Source organism: Dipodomys spectabilis, unplaced genomic scaffold (assembly GCF_019054845.1).
Source record: "Dipodomys spectabilis isolate Male_0828 unplaced genomic scaffold, ASM1905484v1 ptg000459l, whole genome shotgun sequence".
Classification (NCBI taxonomy): Eukaryota; Metazoa; Chordata; class Mammalia; order Rodentia; family Heteromyidae; genus Dipodomys; species Dipodomys spectabilis.
In genome coordinates this window covers 1,062,747-1,083,700 of record NW_024871136.1, presented here as the reverse complement: position 1 = coordinate 1,083,700, position 20,954 = coordinate 1,062,747, and the positions used below count along the sequence as shown (strand labels likewise).

At 38.1% G+C, this 20,954-nt stretch overlaps 1 pseudogene; it reads right to left on the bottom strand.

The window, feature by feature from the left end:
* Window positions 1-599: 599 nt before the first annotated feature.
* On the bottom strand, window positions 600-4,796 carry LOC122098109 (annotated as a pseudogene).
* Between the last annotated feature and the right edge of the window lie 16,158 nt (window positions 4,797-20,954).

The following is a 20,954-nucleotide window of genomic DNA, read 5'->3' as shown; positions in this document are numbered from 1 at the left end:
GACAGGGGAACCCCCTCCCTCCTTATCCCAGTTCTTTTGCAAGGCTGGCCAGGAGGCAGAGCAGAGTACTGGCCAAGATGAGAGGAGCAGGCAGTGTTGGATGTACTTATGAACAGAAGGACCAGTAGAGCCATATAAGTGCAGTAGGTCCTATAAATAAGGTTTTTGTGTGTGTGTGTGTGTGTGTGTGTGTGTGTGTGTGTGTGTGTGTGTGTGTGTGTGTGTGAGAGAGAGAGAGAGAGAGAGAGAGAGAGAGAGAGAGAGAGAGAGAGAGAGATGTATTTTTTGAGATTAGGAGAGCCTAGGAGACAGAAGCTGGTGGACTCAGGGGTTGGATCAACCTACCTAGCCCAGACATGGGGGCCCCAGCCCAGAGACCAACTCTGTCCCTGGGTGTCTTCAGGCCAGGCAGGGCTGGGTGAGGGACTGGCTTGAGGAATATACAAATTTCTTCATTTTCTACATAAATAAGACATTGATCCCAATGGATGTCTGTTCAGGACCCCATAGGAGCCTGTGAGTGGCCCCAACGTGGATATTGCAACCCTTCTCCTGCCACCCTTGTTGATGAGGCAAGGTGGGGTAAAACGTTCCTTCACTCAGGCCTGGCCTAACTGAGCTTCTCTGGCCCTAGCTGATGGTCTGCGGGGGACAGAGGGTGCCACTGTGGGCTCAGGCCTATGGGGGTTCTGCAGCAGCCCCTGCAGAGACTCAGCAATGTCCAGAAAGTAGACCACTTGGGCAATGCCAAACATTGGGGTGATGATGAAGGCATGGCAGTAGGCACCCATCAGGAAGGCAAATGGGCCCTCATGCCACCAGCTCTTTCTAGCACAGTCCAGGAAACCTGAATACATGTTCTAGCTGATGCCTTGCTGAAGTGACCATCTTCACCACATCACAGGGATGGACAGCCACAGTAGCCAGATTGCAGCTACCCAGCTATCCATAAAGGGCACATAGAAGGGTGACTGCTCCTCACATGCTGGGCAGCCCAACTGGTTCAGATTGGCAAAGAGAAGGAAGTAGACATTGAAGAAGGGGAAATCCCTGAGCAGCGTAGCCCTCAGTCCCATTGTAGAGGCCAGCAATGTCATATCATGGCTGTGGGCTGAGGAACAGCTGGAGCGTCCACCAAAAGCTATGGTCCCCCTTGGATGACAACTGTGCTTTGGGCAGCCAAAATCTTCCTCTGGGCAGCAATGTGGCCTACATCCTGCAATTAGATCTTTAGCATTTCCATGGGTGTGGTCACTAACACCTAACAGGTGGTCCCAGCCCCACAGCCTGCCACTATTAAATTTAATGTTTAAATTAGCATGCACCAGTACTATGAAGGTTTCATTATAATTACATAGATGCTTACAACTTCTCTGTTATAATTTTAACTCTCTACTTCCCCTTTTCCTTGGTGTTTGATGAGTTTTATTACTTTCTCTTTCTCTCTGTGTGTAAAGGACTTTAATCATCTTCACAGCTCAGTATCTTTTCCTTTGCCACTTCCTCCTGATCCTCCCAGATGATCCCTCTTTTACAACCTGTGTCTTGTCATTTTTATTATTTATTACCATAATCATCAGCAGCATTATCATTATTTTATTTTACATCTAGATTCCACAAATGAGCAAAATTTTTATTTGAAAATATATTGTATTAACATGCTCACTGGAACATTGTTTGGTATTTCCAAACTGGAAATAATCAAGATGCATTTCTATTTTTTAAAAAAAGTGTTGCTCATTGAGCAAAGCCTTCAAAATACTTTTACCTTATATTTCCTTTTTATCAGGTTTGTTTTGGTCTGAATTCTTGCTAAATGCTCCTCTAGTCCCAAACCTAACTTATCCCTCTTCCTTTCCTTCATTTCTGTGTGCATTTTACAGGAGGTGTAAAAAGATTAATTTCCCAAAAGCCAGAAGTGGAATTATGGCTTAAGCAGCAGAGTGCTAACCTTGAGTGAGAAAGCTCACAGTGGTCCAGGCCCCCTAAATTCCAATCTCAGTACCAGCACACACACTCTCTCTCCCTCCCCCCTCTCTCTCACACACACCATGAAAATAGCTCAAGGATATAGGGGTAGTCTCAAAAATTTAAAATCTTCCTGCTATAGAAGACAGTTATACAAGTGCCTTTGTCAACTATAAGTATTCACTTAGATGAAACCAAGATGAATTTATTTAGCATCATCAGGAAAGGGGATCATATATCCTGTAGTCATTAGAATTTAAGTGTATAGTCATTCCCATATATTTAGATCTAGGTTTTAAGGTTACATTAATTCAAAATATTTCAGTAGGGCAGACAATGTATGAACAAAAATTTTGAAGTTTGAGAGATAAAATTTATATGGTCTTGGTTTGCTAAACTAAGCACTTAACTATATATAATAAATCAGCATAAAAAACTAAAACTAGGCATTTAGAGACAATCTAATGATACCTGGAAGAGAATAAAACCTCAAATTTCATGAAATAGTATTTAGTTAGACTTTCATTTCCTAAACTGAGCAGCACTGCCACCTGGTGACAAAGATTTGTTATTGCCGCTTTTGTTACTCTTCCCTCCCACACCCTGCCCCTTTCATAGCTCATGGGTATAGTAGATTTGTTTTTTAATTTACTTTATTGTCACAATACACGTGTTGTATAGGGGGGTTACATTTATGTGAGTCAAGTAATGAATGCATTTCCTTTTGTAGTGTCATCTGTTCCCACATTCTCTCCCAGTCCCTCATCCCATCTCCACCCATGAGTTTTATAGTTCATTTTTATTAATGGCCAGTGAGCTCCACTACTGCACTTTTTCACCCTTTTTCCCTAAAGTTCTGTGCCTTTCCTCCTACCCTCCCAAAGATATACACATGAGTACACCGTTTTTAAGGAAGAAGACAGAATCACCAAAAACTAAGAAAGAAAAGTCTCTTGTTTCCATATCTTGGAGTTTGTTTCAGTATGTATATTATTTTATAAAATATGAAGAGGTGCTTATGCATTGTGCCTTTGTGATTCTCTCCTAAGAGTATCCTCTTTCAGTCTCACTATATGTGGGTATCTAGAATCCTGTATAATTTATCATATTCTAGTGTGTTTTACATCTAACTTCCACATATCCATGAATAGCTGATGAATAGTCTTATTCTGGATTTCCAATATGGGATAAGTACTGTAGCTTCATTCAGCAAGAGTGTATATGGAATGTATTTCTTTAAACTGTGTTCAGATCCAAAATATTTTAAAGAAAAACAAAATGAAACATGAACATGGTCTCCAACTGATGTTAAGGTTTATGAACCAAGATGAGAAAGAAATTTATTAGCTACTTCTTGATCATTAAACTATTGTTTAATTGTACATAATCTTTTCACTGAAAACGTAGCATGTGCCTTGTGTAATAAAGCTAAAACCAAACATCATACTTACAATAAATATACAATTTGATTGAGTTTGTAAAGCAAGCAACAAGATTACTTAGCCTCTTTCCTAGCATTTCAGAAAGAAAATAACAGGTTTCTTTACCTCCCCATTTAGCTGTGATCAGTGTCAAGTTACTTAATCTATGGCTCTTAATTTGTTTCTTTGCAAAACGGAGATAATAGTATTATCTACTTGTGGGATTGTTAGGATTAATTCAAGTGTTCCTTAGAACACTCTTTGAGAACACAAGAAATACTTATTAAATTTGAGTTTTCATTTTTGTAACAGAAACTGTGAAGCAGGATCAGCAATGTACATACATCTAGTTTGTATTATACTTGACGTGGCTTTATAATGTGAGTTGCTTTGCCTGTCATTTGCAGAAGAGGTGTCTCTAATTGCTTTTCTAGCTGGTTTAAACTTAATGGTAATTAGAATGTAGTTTTATTGGAACTTTCCCGTATATAAGGATCTTGGATGCCAGCCCCACTGGTGTATTTACTAGACTTACACAAATCAGTTAATATTTCTAAGTTTTAGTATATTGATAATACTAGGCATATCAGTACACCTGTCTATATTTGCATTGTCTGTAAAGGTAAAGTGAGATGATAGATGTGTAAAACCCAGCACAGTAGCAGACTTATGATAGCTTCAACCAAACTTTTCTAGTATTATTGAAAAATGTTACAAAAGTGTCATGCAAAACAGTATCAACATCAGCTACATAATATATATTTCAGAGGACACAACCCAGTAGGCTGAATGATAAGGGAAGGAATACTAAGGGGATTTGGGAGTAAAAGGGCCACATCTGAAGCTGGAGAAAGGTTATGAGTATAAGGTGAATGGTATTGAGAAAGGTGACAGTCCTGAGAAGAAAGGAGGAAAGACTCAGGATTGAATTCTGCTTCTCTAGCATCATAAAGTGAATCATACTGTCATGAAGCCTTGGGCAGGTGACCAGTCTTTGGGGTTGATTTCCTCAGAATTAGATAACAGAGATTATACAATAGAATGAGAAAATATAAAGTGGTTCCCAGGTAATACTTAAAAAAAAATAACTAGACAGTAGCTGTAACCTCTATGTCTTTAAATAAATGTTTTGTGAATTCAACATTTGAGCATCAACCAGAACAACCCTTTTAAAACATTCTACTAGAAGACTGGAGGAAGATGGAGGAGGAGAAGCTGAAAGCTAAACAAGCTCTGGTATAGAAAGCAGTTTTAGTGTTTCAGTGAACAGTCCTAGGCTAAAGAATCACACCAAGTGTGCTATCACAGTACAGAGAGTTTGGCCAGAGAAGGAAAATCCAGGCAGCTTGATCAAGGAGACAGATCTGAGCAACTGCTGGTAGCCTCAACTGCGGCAGTGGCCACCATGACAACAGAGAAAGTCCGGGACAATGGCACAAGAGTCTGGCATGAGTAGAAGCCTGACATCCTCACTCCTTCTCAAGGAGCAGTGGTGGAAAGGTAGCCCCTCCCCCACCACCAGAGAAAATCTCCATTTTTTATACTGACAAAGGCCTGGCTGAGCAGCTAGCTCCAACTCAGGCCTTGGAAGAAAACAATTGGAGCCATTAGCAGGTCACAAGAACATGACTCGAACTGCCAGGCTCAGCTCCACCCAGGGGAATGTCACCTTGCCTAGGCAGAGAGGCTCTGGCCCCAAAGGAGTGACTTTCTTCACTGAGTAAAAAGAGCCAGAGGCTGCCCCCCTCCCCTACTGCAGCCTAGACAATTTAAACTCAGTAAACATAAACCCTGAGAAAGAGCTCCAGGCTGAGCTCTGTGAGTGTCTCAGGAGCTAGCCCCTCAGGGAAAGCTACTGCTTGCTGATAGGCCTCAACCCTATCCAGAACCTAGCCAATTCACGGCAACTTCAAGCTAGAGGAAACAGCCATCTCCCTCTTTTGGGTTGTTCAAAGCAGCTCTCCCACTGAACTAGCATGGGAGGAGGATCACAAAGTCCTGGGTAAAGCACAGCTTTTTTCTGACTGCTCAAACAAACTAACTTAAGAAACCAATCAAGCCACAGGAAAACCAAACACCACAAGCAGACTGGATATGGAAACAGGGGAGATACAAGATCTTTCCCCCCCTCCAAAAAAAAATCAAAGAACTCTTTTTTCTACCTATTTTTTTATTATTTTTAAAAATTGTTTTCTATTATTTTTTTCTTTCATAATTTTAATTTTAGGAGTGTGTGTGTGTGTGTGTGTGTGTGTGTGTGTGTGTGTGTGTGTGTGCTTTTTTATATCTCTTTTGACCTTTTGGTCCTTTTTTTCTTTTTCTTTTTTTTCTTTTCTCTTTCTTTTTTGCATGACTTAATTGCTGTTCTGCTCATCCCCAGATATATACTCATTGTTGATTATTAGACCTTATCCTTTATTGTGTACATACTTAATCCAGAAACTTATTCTCAATTCACAACCTGTTAAGCTTAACTGCTTTAAGAGTAGTATTATTTCCTTATACCTATATAACTTTCAAGTATTCCAATTTTAAGAATTTTTATTTTTTATTTTTTCATTTTTTCTTTTTATCATTGCCCTCCTGGCATCCTATCCTTTTCTTCTCTCAATATCATTTCTTTATAATTACATAATTTTTAAGTGTTTCATTTTTAATTAAAAATTTATATTTCTATTTTTTTCTTGTTTTTTTTTTTTTTTTTTTTTTTTTATCGCTCTCCTATCATTCTGTCCTATCCATTTCCCTCTCTGAGATCAGGACTTGGTTAAATTCACTCCCCTTTTACCTCTCCATATTCCTCTAATCCTATTTTTTCCCATAATTCTCCCTAAAACTATTAATTTCTGGTTTTCTGAATCCCTCTTTGATGTTCTTATCCCATTAATCCATAGTTGTTGGATGTTGAATAGATTGTATCTGTTGAACTAGATTGTATGTGCAGCCATTTTGACTGTGCAACTACAGGACTCTGGTTGATGCTTGCCTTAATATAGTGTTCTAGCACAAAATTGGGGTTACCTTCATATCAAATGGGCAGAACAAGCAGGAGAAACACAAGAAAAATGACAAGTCCGGGTATCTCACTCAGGATAATCAGGTGACAGAACTGTTAATGAATAATCCAGAGTTCCCAAAAAGCTCTACAAACACTACTGGGCAACATGATGAATGAAAAGATTGAAAACCTGCAAAAGACTCAGTGTGAGCATGATAGGGAGTGAGACAAGGTAAGCCAAAGATTAATACAGGAACTTCACCAGTATGATGAGGCTAACCAGAAATTACTACAGGATCTCCTGAACACGAGGAAGCTACTAAAAATTAATACAGGAATTGCATGAGCAGGCTGAGAACAGTCAAAGAGAAAGACAGGAATTGCATGAGGATGAGGAAGCTAATCAAAGAGTAATACAGCAATTGCTTGAAGATGAGAGCAGACAAAGATCAATACAGGCATTCATGGAATACACAAACACACAGCTGAAGGAATCCACAGAGACCACAAAGGGAATGATGAATGGAGCCCATCAGAAGGAATGTGAGTCCAAGGAAACCATAACCAATCAACTAAGTGATTTGAAAATAAACACTGAACACCAAATTAAGGAAGTAAAGAAGCCCATACAAGATCTAAAACAAAGCTCAAACAAAGAATTTGAAGCCATCAAAACTGACCAATTAGAAGGAAAGGAAATTAAAAAAAAAAACAAAGTAGAAAATCTTGACAGTAGGTTAGACCATGCAGAAGATCAAATCTCAGGGATTGAAGACAGCCTAGATATTATAGAGAAAGAACATACAACTATCCAAGACAAATCCAAGAAATATGATAGATTTATTCAACATTTGGAAGGCACCATCAGAAGGCCTAATCTGAGGATAATGGGTGTAGAGGAGCACCTAGAGACAGAAGTTAATGGTCTAGGAAATTTATTTAACAGGATCCTAGCAGAGAACTTCTCAAACACGCAAAAAGTTAGGCTTATTCAGATACAAGATGTTTTTAGAACCGCGAATAGACCAGACCAGAACAAGACATCCCACTATCACATTATAATCCACACAGGATGAATTCGGAGCAAGGAAAGGATCCTTAAAGCTGTCAAAAGAAAGGATCAATCACCTATAAAGGGAAACCAATTAGAAAACCCTCATATTTCTCAGCAGAGACAATTAAAGCAAGAAGAGCCTGGAATGATATATGCCACGCCCTAAAGACAACTAACAACCAAGAATACTGTACCCAGGTAAACTCTCCTTTATAACAGAAGGTCAGTGGAGCACCCACTTCATCCAAGAAACACTACTTTCCCTTAAATCTCACATAGCTCCAAAGACATTAATTGTTGGGGACTTTAATAAACTGCTATCCCCACTATGTAGATCAACTCGGCAAAAACTCAACAGAGAAACTGCAGATCTAAATAACTACATAGATCAACTAGATTTAACAGATATCTACCGAATATTTCACCCAGCAGCATCAGAATACACGTTTCCCCCAGCAGCACATGGAATATTTTCCAAAATAGGCCACATTTTAGGTCACAAGGCAAACTTGTCCAAATTCAGAAATATTGAAGTTATGCCATGCATTCTCTCAGACCACAAGGGAAGAAAATTAGAACTCAACACCAAAAGCCACCAAAGAAAGCCCTGTAACAACACACTGTTGAATCACCAGTGGGTCATGGAAGAGATTAGAAAGGAAATTCAAATGTTCATGATATTTAACAAAAATGAGCACACAAATTACCAGCTCCTCTAGGACACTGCAAAGGCAGTACTCAGAGGCAAGTTCATAGCTCTAAGTTCCTACATCAACAAATTGGAGAACTCTGAAACCAACAATTTAATCAGACATCTAAAGCTTCTTGAAAAAGTTCAGCGATCTAAACCCCAATCTAATAGATGGAAAGAATTAATTAAAATTAAATCAGAATAGAATGAATTAGAATCCAAAAAAATCATAGAAAGAACCAACAAAACAAAGAGTTGGTGCTTAGAAAAAATTAACAAAATTAACACACCCTTAGCAAATCTTATCAGAAAAAGAAGAGAACACACCCAAATAAACAAACTCAGAGATGAGAATGGAAATATCACCATAGAAACAACGAAGATCCAGAACATTATAAGGGTATACTTATCAAACCTTTATGCTAATAAGTTTGATAACCTGGAAGAAATGGATGATTTCCTAGCAAATATCAACATGCCAAAACTAAACCAAGATGAGTTCAACCAACTTAACAGGCCCATATTAAGCACTGAAATAGAAACAGCAATAAGAGACCTCCCATCTAAGAAAAGCCCAGGGGCTGGGAAAGTGGCTCAGTGGTAGAGTGCTTGCCTTGCATGCACAAGGTCTTGGATTCGATTCTTTAGTACCACATAAGCAGAAAAAGCTGGAAGTGGCACTGTGGCTCAAGTGGTATAGCACTAGCCTTGAGCTGAAGAGCTGAGGGACAGCCCACAGTTCAGGCCCCAAAACCAGAAAAAAAAGAAAGAAAGAAAGAAAGAAAGAAAGAAAAGCCCAGGACCAGGAGGATTTACAGCAGAAATCTACAAGGCCTTCAAAGCAGAACTCACACAAATTCCCCTCCAACTCTTCAATGAAATTGAAAGTAAAAGTTCACTACCAAACTCTTTCTATGAAACCATCCTAATCCTCATCCCAAAACCAGGCAGGGACTCATCAAAGAAAGAGAACTATAGACCCATTTCTTTGATGAACATTGATGCAAAACTTCTCAACAAACTTTTGGCCAATCGATTTCACAAATTCATCCAAAAAATCATACACCATGATCAGACAAGAGTTATTCCAGAGATGCAAAACTGGTTCAATATAAGCAAATCAATTAATGTAATTCATCACATCAACAAGAGCAAGGATAAGAACCACATGGTTATCTCAAGATATACAGAAAAAGTATTTGACAAGATCCAACAACCCTTTATGATGAAGGCTGTGGAAAAATTAGGAATCCATAGAACATCCCTCAATACAATAAAGGCTGTATATGACAAGCCAGCATTACACTTAATGGTGAAAAACTAAAGCTGTTTCCTCTTAACTCAGGAATGAAACAAGGATGTTCACTCTCTCCACTTCTCTTCAATCTAGTATTAGGATGCCTAGCTACAGCAATAAGACAAGTTGCAAACATAAAGGAGATCCAAATAGGGAAAGAAGAAGCAAAACTCTCCCTCTTTGCAGATGACATGATCTTGTATTTAAAGAATCCCAAGGACTCCACTCCCCAATTTCTCGAGCTGATTCGAAAATTTGACAAGGTAGCAGGGTATAAAATTAATCCTCAAAAATCAATGGCTTTTCTGCATGCCAGCAATGAGAAGAGGGTGGCTGAAATCAGGGAAGCAACTCCATTCGTAATAGCCCCACAAAAAATAAAATACCTAGGAATTAACTTAACCAAAGAAGTGAAGGACCTCCGTGATGAAAACTTTAAAAACCTAAAAAAGGAAATCAAAACAGAACTTAGAAAGTGGAAAACCCTCCCAGGCTCCTGGATTGGAAGGGTCAACATGGTAAAAATGGCAATACTTCCCAAGGCTATCTACAAATTCAATGCAATACCTATCAATATTCCAACCTCGTTCTTTAAGGAAATAGAAGAGGCAATCCAAAAATTCATATGGAACAATAAAAGACCCCGAATAGCAAAAATGACCCTTAACAGAACAGTTTTGGAGGAATATCAATACCAGATTTCAAACTCTACTACAAAGCCATACTAATCAAAACAGCTTGGTACTGGCACAAGAACATTCCTGAGGACCAATGGAATTAGAATTGAAAACCCATAAATGAACCCACAGACCTATAACCACCTAATCTTTGATAAGGGAGCTAAAATATAGAATGGAAGAAAGACAGCCTGTTCATTAAATGGTGCTGGCAAAATTGGTTAATCACTTGTAGAAAACTAAAGCTAGATCCTTATATATCACCCTGTACCAGAATCAATTACAAATGGATCAAAGACCTCCGAGTCGAAGCAGACACCCTGAAAACATTACAGGAAGGAATAGGAGAAACCTTAGGTCTCCTTGGCACAGGCAGAAATTTTCTTAATAGAGACACAGAAACACAACAAATCAAAGAAAGGTTGGACAAATGGGATTGCATGTAGTTGTGGAGCTTCTGCATGGCAAAGGACATAACTGGCAAGATCAATAGAAAGCCCAAGGATTGGGAGAAGATCTTCACTAGCCATACAATGAATAAGGGTCTCATATCTAAAATATAACTGGAACTCAAAAAATTAAATCCCCCAACAACAAATCCTCAAAGAAACAACTGCCCAATAAATAAGTGGGCTAAAGTAACTTACAGAGAATCTTCTCTGAAGAGGAAATAAGAATGTCCAATAGACACATAAAGAAATGCTCAACCTCTCTAGCCATAAAAGAAATGCAAATCAAAACTACATTGAGATACCACTTTAGAATGTCTATAATCAAGAACTCTAATAATATCAGATGCTGGAGGGGATGTGGCCAGAAGGGAACCCTACTGCAATGTTGGTGGGAGTGAAAACTTGTTGAACCACTTTGGAAAGCAGTATGGAGGTTCCTCAAAAGACTCCACATAGAGTTCCCCTATGACCAAGCAATCCTACTTTTAGGCATTTACCCAAATGATCACAAACAAGTCCATACTAAAGCATCCAGCACAACTATGTTTATTGCAGCATTATTTACCATAGCTAAGATATGGAACCAACCCAGAAGCCCCTCAGTAGATGAATGGATGAAGAAAATGTGGTATATATACACAATGGAATTGTTTGCCTCCATCAGAAACACTGACATTGCCCCATTTGTTAGGAAATGGAAAGACTTGGAAAAAATTATATTAAGTGAAGTAAGCCAGGCCCAAAGAAATATAGGTCCCATGGTTTCCCTTATTTGCAATAACTTGTATATGTCTTGGACAAATAGAAAAAGTCAGATAAGATGATGTTAAGTGAAATGAACCCCAAGATAAGGACACAAGCATTTTTTTCTTTCTTGCTATTGTTTCTAACATATTTATAAGGTACCATGTGATTTTTTTGTTGCTTTGTATGTCCCTCCCCCGTGGTATTACCCCTATTTTCACTGTTTTTGATGTTGGTATAATTTGGGGAGGGAAAGGGAAAAAACAATTGTTTAAATAGGGATACTGGTTGACCCATTGCAACAATGAAAATCAAACTTTGCAATTTAAGGGGGGGGAGTGGAGTATATTTGTGGAGATGGGAGGGAAGGGATGGTAGGGTAAAAACAAAGGAGGATGCAAGAATGTTTCCTAAGAAATGTACTCATTGCATTGCTCATGTATCTGTAATCTCTCTGTATGTTGTTTTCATAATAAAAAAACATTTAAAAAATAAAATGTTCTACTGTCTACTAATCTGAAAAACAGGCTAGGAATTAAAGTATTTACATGGACTGAGACATGGAAAAGGTCATTAGGCTTGGACTAGTGTCAGAATTGGTTGGTTAAAATGACAGGCACTCTTAGAGGACTGCCAAACATAACCTCCGGGAATCCTAGGGTCTTGCTTCATCTGCTTAAACTGATAGAGAGGAGGGAATAAAGTCCTACTCAAACCCTCTCTGATTGGCTCCTGTCCTACCTTACCTTTTCCCTCCCTCACCATATAGGGGAGCAGCACTACCTGCATTGTGACTTCATCATTACTGATGAGGTCACACTGCAGGAAGTAGGGTGGCAAATCTTGCCAAGGCTCATTTTCTTCTTCCCCTTTGAGACTGCTGGCTGAGAAAGGCCACATGACAAGGTGAAATCCCACAAAACTTTTGGCTGTCATTGCTGCTAAAGTCAACTCCAGCCGATTGAAGGTATCAAGTAGAGATTTTTTTCTTTTCTTTCCAATTCTCATCTTCATATAGACTTATTTCAATGTTTGAATTACAGAAAGAACAACAGGAAACAGTCGACAGCCTCTCTCCACATCTGTTTCACTGCGATTCCCATCGGCCTACTAATTCTCTGCCAACCAATCATCTACCAACCAACCATCTGCCAACCATTCATCTAGATCAACCAGCCTTGGTCCAAGTCATCTTCATCCGTCAAGACATGAATCAACTGGGCAAGAACGAATCAGAAGTGAACAAACCAACCCAAACAGGTAGGGAACAAACGGACACAAATCAGCCAGGTACAAATCTGCCAGACTCGTGCTTGTTTGATATGAACCAACCAGAGAGGCATCGACTAAGCATAAGTCTTCATGATATGAAGAAATTAGACATGAAATATCTTGATATGTTACAATCAGAAGTAGGCCAGAAAAGCTTGAGTCATCCCAGCTTGTGGCAACCAGGTATGAGCAATCCGATCTCAGGTCAGCCAGGTACCAGCCACTTAGAAAGGAGCCAAGCAAATAAGTGGTTTCCAGCAGAGGTACCATCATGCAAAAATTGCCAAGATACGAGTGAACTAAGTAAGAGCCAGGAAGCTTTGAGGAGCCCAGTTGTCATCCGTTCAATCATGACCAAGCTGGACATGAGCCAGTTAACCATTGATAGGTTGAGCGTCAGCAGTCAATCAGATGCAAGTCAATCCGGGCCAAGCCAATCAAGTAAGAACAATCTAAACTTGAATCCACCAAGCTCTAGTCAATCGAATGCAACTGAACAAGGAAAGCCAAGACAATCAAGCAAGAACTATCTAAACTTGAATCCACCAAGCACTAGCAAATCAAATGCAAGTGAACAAGGAAGGAGCCAATCACCTAAGACACAACAAAGCACTACTTCTTTTCAAATAAGACCCGCAGAGCCTGAAGACTGCGGAGAAATCCTGCGTCTGATTAAAGTAAGCCTGTTTTTACTTATTACTGGGGTTTTTATGGTATTAATGCAGCTCTGAAAGAGAGTAAGGAAGGCATAGTCTGGGTGCAAATTATATTTTGCTAATTATGACCTTCTAGAAGTCACTAAATCTCCCTAATCTTCATCCCTCCCCCAAATGAAGATTAGTGCAATTCTTACCTGGGAATATTGTAATGATTCAGAAACAATACTTACATGTAAATTGCTTGTTGTGTAGTGGGAGGAAGTCTGAAATAATCATATGGGAATCCTGTCATTAGAGATTGAATATGCTGTCCCTCCTGAGAAAGATGTTTTCAAGAAGATTTTACAGAAAAGAAATGTGTAATTTAACAAAGGATCTACCAGTGACAAAATTTCAGGTATTCATGACTAAGATTTTGAAGTAGGAAATCTTGCTTCTAAGACCATACCTACCTGTGGAATCTGATGGCTGGCTTCCTAGAAAACAGTAGTCACACACACCAAAATTTCTGTACAATCTGAGTTCCTTGATTCCAGAATTCCACTCACAGAGAGCCCCCAGAAATCGAGGCAGCTGAATTAATTTTTTCTTATGTAAATGTTTATTTAAATGGCAATTATTATACTGTAGTAAAGGGGGACACATCAATAGCCATAGTCACTGTACTCAAATTCTGGAGCACTGAGAGCAATCATTTATGTGATGCACAACCTCAACAAGTCATATAAAAGAACCAGAGAAAAGTAACAGTGCATATTCTTTATGTAGTAGATATGTGGTCCAAACAATCCGAAGATTCTTGGTAGTAATTTAATACATATTCACTGGAGAAAAAGAATGGAAAAGGTAAATTATTTTCTCTGCTGGCATCACAGTCCGGTATATTGTGATTATTTGGCAGCTTGAATTCTTCTTTAATTGTATATCAATTTTTTAACTCCATAAGGAGTTGATTAGAGATTGGTCATCACAGTAATTCCTTAGGTGAGAGTATTTCAAGTTTTATGTACTGTCCTAACACAAAAATTGTTCCAAGCATTTTCTGTATGCAGCTAGTTAATCCCCACCCATTCTTTTTTCCTCCCCCGTGTGTGTGTGTGTGTGTGTGTGTGTGTGTGTGTGTGTGTGTGTGTGTTAATCCTGGAACTTGATCTCAGGACCTGAGCAACTGTCACTGAGCTTCTTTGCTCAAGGCTGGCACTCCACCTCTTGAACTCCACTTCTGGCTTTTCTGAGTAGCTAGGGTTATGGTTGTGGCCTTGAACCATGATCCTTAGTAGCTAAAATTACAGGATTACAGGCATGAATCACTTGTGCCTGTCAAAGAGTGAATATATTTAATATAACTTTCTAAGTGCAAGACACAGACCACAAAGCAAAGAATTCATTTAAATGTATAAAAAGATTATAAAAAAGCAGTATTTCAAAAGTTGAAAGTTCAATTTGCAAAAATGCCTTACAAGCAGACATGGTACAGCTTGTTTGTTGAGTATGTGATGCTTATGTCACATATAATATCTAACCTGAATATTTAGAAACTATTTTTGCATGGTTTCCCACTCTTTAGTTGCATTCAAAGCTATTAATCTAATCAATTGACCTTCATATTAATTAAAGAGCAACACTAGTTAACTAGTTATTTTTATTTGTTTATTGACAATGCTGGAATTCGTACTCAGGACCTCACACTTTTTAGACAGAAGCTCTGCCAATTGAGTTCTAACTGAATTTTTTGCTTTAGGTATTAATCAGATCAGAACCTTGCGTTTTTGCCAAGGATACCCCAAGCTCATGATCCACCTACTTACTCTTCCCATGTAGTTAGAATTACAAGCATGTGCCACCATCCTCAGCTTGTTGGATGAGATATCATCTTGCTAACTTTTTGACCAGGATGACCTTGCACCGTGATCTGATCTCTGCCTCCCAAGTAGCTGAATTACAGGCACGGGCCACCTCTTAGCTCTCTTTATTTTTTTGTTGCATTGTTGTCTTCCATTTGAAGTTTCTTGATGACAGGGACTAATTCAGACTCACTTTTAATACTTCCTAGGATATTACATGTTCATACATGCTCAATAAAGATGTCATGATGATTATCATCTTAAGAATTGTTTAATAAATCATAAACTGAAAGTTTTCTCTGCATTGACAGGAATTGGCTGCCTCCGATGATATGCAGCACACAGTGAAGATAACAGCAGGAGGTAAGATATTTTGTGCTATTTTCAGAGCAAGTGAAAGAAGGATGAATGTATGCACACAGTACTAGCACTTGGACATGTAGTAGCACTTGTTTTAGGGACATAACATTGATCCCATTAATAGTATCTAGTACTATTAATGTTAATATTAATAGTATAATATAATATAATATGGCATCAATTTGATAGGTTTTTCATGCACTATGATTTTATATTTCTCCCATTTTAACATATAATTGATATAACTAGCTCTTAGACTTCTCCTGAAGTCACTGACTACAAATGATTTTCAAAATAGGGAACAAGAAGTGTTGATGATCCAAAAAAATATAATTGTACACCCAGTATGTTGTTAGAAGCTTGACAGGATTCCATGGACAAAAGAGACATCATTTCAAGTAGTTGCAAAGTATTTCTCACATTTCATAGCTGACAATATTAATAGACAGATGCTTAGTTTATGATGGTTGAGAAATTTTTAAGGTAGTAATGGGAAGATTAAGAAAGCAAATGAACAACGTATATAAAATCACAAATAGCAAGGACCATGTAGGGAATGTTATACCTGCACATGATTAATTCAACAGCAGTCTAAACATTCACAAAGTGAGAACAAAAGAGGATATTCTTAGAACAAGATTAAATGGGCTCAATAGCTATGTACATAGGATCATATAAAATGAAATGAATTCCAAGAAATGTAGATCTTCAGCTCAAGGCTAGCACTTTACCTCTTGAACCATAGCACCTCTTCTGGCTTTTTTTTCTGCTTATGTGGTGCTGAGGAATCAAACCCAGGGTCTCATGCATGCAAGGCAAGCACTCTACCACTGAGCCACCTTCCCAGCCCAGCAAGAGGCTTTTTTATTGTAGTTGCTTACTGTTATTTTTTTAACCTTCTTTCCTTTTTTCTTTGGTTGATTCCCTTCTCTTGCTGTTTTTTATTTCTGTACCTTTTCTCTTGAGTATAAGTTTATCTGATTTGGGAAAGGAAATGGGAAGCACAGAAATGGTGGGACAAAGGGTGAACCAATTTAGCAGTGAAACTCACTAGACACTATGTTGGAAAGGAAGTAGGGAAGAGAAAAAAACTGGGAGAGAATGAGTGAGGGGTGACATGGTTCAAAAAGAAATGTACTCATTATCTGATTTATGTAACTATAACCACGCTTTACCTCACCTTTACAATAAAAATTTAAAATCTTTAAAAAAGAGTATGGTAAAGGCCAACTCCTTGAGGCTGCACACTTCAGAATGCATGTAATAACTCGAGAACATTCTTCCAAGGAGATAAGTGGTTTCATTATAATACTGGGTGACAGAATCAGAAGGAACTGAGTATGATTTATCTTATGTGCTATCTTATCTTATGTGCTATCATAGTGTGAACTCTGAGCTGCAGACTGGATCAGTCCTCCTATGTCACAAATTCTTATGCTTACACTTGGTAATGAACATTATCTGAATGTTTCACTCAACAGCCACTTTGCTAATCTACAGGAACTATCAGGAAACACAAGCTTGACAGTAATGGACACTGATGAAAGCAGTATTCAAACAAAAGCAGTATGACAGTATTGAAACCATATATTATTTTTTTCTAAGAAAATACTGCCCTGGAGGAATGTATGACAGTTAATGTTGAAAACAATGAGCAAAACAATAGCAACAGAACGTATACTCTGTATTCCAGCCTTAGAATTGCAGTATCTTTTAATTGCAGAAGTTTCATAATGACCTCAGTCCTGTTTTCTAACCTTGAAAGTCCTTCTATACTTAGAGGCAGATAAATACTTGATACCTTCTCTACTTTTATTATAAATGTGTTTTGGTTGGTTGTGGGCCTTGAGCTCAGATTCTGGGCACTGTCTCAGAGGCTCTTTGTGCTCCAGGCTAGCACACTCTACTACTTGTGCCAGAGCTCCACGTCTTGGTTTGGGAGTAGTTAATTGGAGATGAATCTCATGAGGACCTTCTTGACAGGGCTAGCTTTGAACCGTGATCCCAGATCTCAGCCTCCTGAGTAGCTAGGATTACAGGTGTGAGCCACTGACACCCGGCTTGCTATAAACTTTTAAAGATCTGTGGGTCACACACACACACACACACACACACACACACACACACACACACACACACACACACACACACACACCCTGTAGTAAAATTCAGTGGTATTCACTGCTATGCAACCATTGCCATATGCTAATATTATGCATATATTGAGGTGCTTGTCTCTTCTTGGACCAATTTCGATATGTTAAGGTTATCTAGAACTATATCTATTTCTACTAGACTTTCCAGTATATTCAAATAAAGAGTTTTCAAACTTTTTATTGTCTTCTGGATTTCACTTGGATTTATTGTGATATCCTCATGTTCTACCTCTAATTTTATTTATTTGGATGAATTTTCTCCTCCTTTCAGTCTGATTGGCTAATAGTTTTTTTTTAATCAATTTTGTTTATCTTTTTGAAGAAGAAACTTTTTTTCTTTTCTCATAAGATCTTTATTTTTTTAATTTTTATTTTATTGTTAAGATGTTGCATGGAAGGGTTACAGTTACATGAGTAAGGCAGTGAGTACCTTACTTGTCAATCATTGTTACCCATTCCCTTCCTTGTTGTTGTCCCACTATCCCTTCCCTTCCCCAGCTCCCATACTCCTATTCCCCCTCTCCCCTTCCCCATCCGAAGTTGTAAAGTTCATTTTCAATATATTGTCCAGTAGATATTTTCATTGCAATGGGTCATCCTGTGTCCTTGTTTCAGCGTTTTGTTATTCCCCTTCCTCTCCCCAGATGAGACATATGTATATACAAGATGTCAGGTATCAAAATCGAATACAATGACAACAGGGGATATGCTATAGGGGAAAGAACATACAAAGGAAACAACAACAACAAAAATAATAAAATCACATAGTACATTTAAAAAGTAACAATACAGACCTCTTGTGTCCATATCTTGGAGTTCATTTCACTTACCATCATCTTATATGTCATATATACACGGCTTTTGAGCTTTTCAGCTCATCTGATAAAACTAACCTATATGAATACTAATTATTACAAGTAAGGGAAACCATGGGACCTAAATTTCTTTGGGACTGGTAACTTCACTTAATATGATTTTTTTCCAAGCCTTTCTATTTCCTAACAAATTGGGTGGTGGTAGTATTTCTGATGGAGGCATATATGTACATATTGTATATATGTACCACATTTTGTTGATCCATTCATCTACTGAGGGGCATCTGGGTTGGTTCCATATCTTAGCTATGGCAAATAATGCTGTAATAAACATAGCTGTTCTGGGAGCTTTAGTGTGGCCTTGTTTGTGATCCTTTGGGTAAATGCCCAGAAGTGGGATTTCTGGGTTATAGCGGAGCTGTATTGAAGTCTTTTGAGGAACATCCATACTGCTTTCCAGAGTGGCTGAACAAGTTTATACTCCCACCAACAATGCAAAAGGGTTCCCTTCTGTCCACATCCCCTCCAGCATCTGTTCTTAGATTTCTTGATTATATCCATTCTTAATGGGGTGAGGTGGAATCTCAATGTTGTGATTTGCATTTCTTTTATGGCCAGAAAAGTTTAACATTTCTTCATGTTTCTATTGGCCATTCTTATTTCCTCTTCAGAGAAGTTTCTCTTTAAGTCGTTAGCCCACTTATTAATGGGGTGGTTGTTTCTTTGAGAACATGTTTGTGGGTGACAATTTTTTGAATTCTAAGTATGAAATGAGGCCCTTGTCTGTTGTGTAGCTAGTGAAGATCTTCTCCCAGTCTGTGGGCTTTCTATTGACCTTGCTAGCTATGTTCTTTGCCATGCAGAAGCTCTGTAGCTTCATGCAATCCCATTTGTCTGACCTTTCTTTGATTTGTTGAGTTTCTGGGTCTCTATTAAGAGAATTTTGGCCTGTACCAAGGAGCCCTAGAGTTTCTCCTATTCTTCCCTGTAATATTTTCAGGGTGTGTGCTTTTACTTCGAGGTCTTTGATCCATTTGCAGTTGATTCTTGTGCAGGGTGATACATAAGATCTAATTTTAGTTTTCTACAGTTGTTTTAAACAGTTTTTCCAGCTCCACTTACTGAAGAGACTATTCTATATTTTTGGCCTCCTTATTGAACATTAGGTGGCTATAGTTCTGTGGGTTCATTTCTGGGTCTTCAGTTCTATTCCATTGGTCTTCAGGCCTATTCTTGTTCCAGTACCAAGCTGTTTTGATTACTATGGTTTTGTAGTAAAGTTTGAACTCTGGTATTGTTATTCCTCCAGCACTCTTCTTTCTGCTAATGATTATTTTTGCTATTTGGGGTCTTTTATTGTTCCTTATGAATTTTTGAATTGCTGCTTCTATTTCGTTGAAGAATGAGGTTGGGGTGTTGTTGAGTATTGCATTGAATTTGTAGATAGCCTTTGACAGAATTGCCATTTTCACGATGTTAATCTTCCCTATCCAGGAGCATGGGAGGTTTTTCCACTTCCTTAGACCTACTTTAATTTCCTTTTTCAGATTTTTAAAGTTTTTTTTCATAGAGGTTCTTCACTTCTTTAGTTAAGTTTATTTCTAGATATTTCTAGGTATTTTTTTTGGGGGGGGGGCTATTACAAATGGAGTTGCTTTTCCAATTTCTGCTATGCTCTTCTCATTATTGGCATACAGGAAAGCCATTGACTTTTGAGGTTTAATTTTATACCCTGCTACTTTGCCAAAGTTTTGAATCAGCTTAAGTAGCTGGGGTTCTTTAAATACAAGATCATGTCATGTGCAAAGAGGGAGAGTTTTACTTCATTTTTCCCAATTTGGATCCCCTTTATGTTTGCATCTTGTCTAATTGCTCTAGCTAGGCATTCTAATACTAAGTTGAAGAGGAATGGAGAGAGAGAACATCCTTGTCTTGTTCCTGAGTTTAGAGGAAATGTCTTTAGCTTTTTACCATTAAGTATAATAATGGCTGTAGGTTTGTCATACACAGCCTTTATTGTATTGAGAAATGTCCCCTGGATTCTTAGCTTCTCCAAAGCTTTCATCATGAAGGGGTGTTGGATCTTGTCAAATGCTTTTTCTGCATCTATTGAGATAATTGAATGTTTCTTATCCTTGCTCTTTTTGTTGTGATGTATTACATTACTATTGAACTAGCTTTGCATCCCTGGAAGAAGAAACTTTTTGTTTCATTGATTTCTTTGTAAAGTGTTTTAGTTTTCATTGATTTTGGCTGAAATTTTATTATATCTCCCTTGATCTCTTTTAACTGTTTAGCTGTGTTCTCTTTGAGCTCAGTTATTTATTTGTATTTGCTTAGAATTAATTTAACATTTTATGTGTATTCTTATCAAATCGCTACAGTTTGCTTGTTGTGTTTGAGTTTGTCTAGTTGCTTACAATGCTCTTTCATTTCTTTTAACATTCTTACAATTATACCTTGAGCTCAATATGTATGGATTCCTTCATTTTGCTGTTATTGTGATTGCTTATTGTATAAATGTTGGATTTTCAAGGTGTTATCTT